We start from the raw sequence: 1104 nt of genomic DNA, 5'->3' as shown, positions 1-1104 counted from the left end.
ATGATTTGATGGATTTAATCATGAAAAACTATTTATATAATTTGATTTTGTGTAAGGTAATGGGAGTTTGTATTAGAAATAAGAGATTAAGGTTATAAGTTAAGGAATTGTGGTTTTAGAATTTGGGGTTTGGAATGGAAAGAATAGATTAAGGTTAAAGGGAAGTTGAGTTTGGGGTTTGGAATATATGAAGTAGAAGATAAGGAAGATGGGGTTTGGGGTTTCGGATTTTAGGAATTTAAACATAATCCTCGTAATTTCCTCGTAAAATAACGAGAAAATAACGAAGAAATTAAAAAATAAAGAACGCGGGAGTCGTTAAATCCACGTAAGCCGTATTCGTCGTAAACAACTCGTAATAAGAAAATGCGGGCCTCACTCATTCCTCGTAAATGAAAAAGCGAACCTCGCTAATTCCTCGTAAATGAACGACCAATTAGGGATTACCGTTGTAATATTTGAAAAAAAAAAGAGAAGAAAGATACTGGAATCACAGGTGGGAAGAAACAATGCGAGACCTACGTAAGTCTAGCCTTGTCTCCGCCCACATGTATTCCAGTATCTTTCTTCTCCTTTTTTTTCAAATCTTTCTAATTTGAGAAGCAAACTGTTGAGTAATTATCTCTGATTTGAGAAGCAAATTGGTGAGTTTATATTTGATTTGAGAAGCAAATTGGTGAGTATTTATAGGAAATTTCGAAAGGTTTTACGACCAATTAGCTTTGTCTCATTCCTCGTAAATAAAAAAGTCAGGCTTCGCTAATTCCTCGTAAATGGACGAGGACGTTACGAGGAAACCAAACGCGGGCCTCGCTAATTCCTCGTAAATAAAAACACGGGCCTCGCGAGTTCCTCGTTAAAGGGAAGGTGGGTTTGGGGTTTGGAATATATGAAGTAGAAGATAAGGAAGATAGGGTTTGGGGTTTCGGATTTTAGGGATTTAAACATAATCCTCGTAATTTTCTCGTAAAATAACGAGGAAATAACGACAAAATTAAAAAATGAAGAACGCGGGACTCGTTAGTTCCACGTAAGCAGAAATCGTCGTAAAGACCTTGCAACCAGAAAACGCGGGCCTTGCTATTTCCTCGTAAAATAAAAACA

The sequence above is a fragment of the Brassica oleracea genome, chromosome C9, assembly GCF_000695525.1.
Source record: "Brassica oleracea var. oleracea cultivar TO1000 chromosome C9, BOL, whole genome shotgun sequence".
Taxonomy (NCBI): domain Eukaryota; kingdom Viridiplantae; phylum Streptophyta; class Magnoliopsida; order Brassicales; family Brassicaceae; genus Brassica; species Brassica oleracea.
This window is presented reverse-complemented; position numbering follows the sequence as displayed.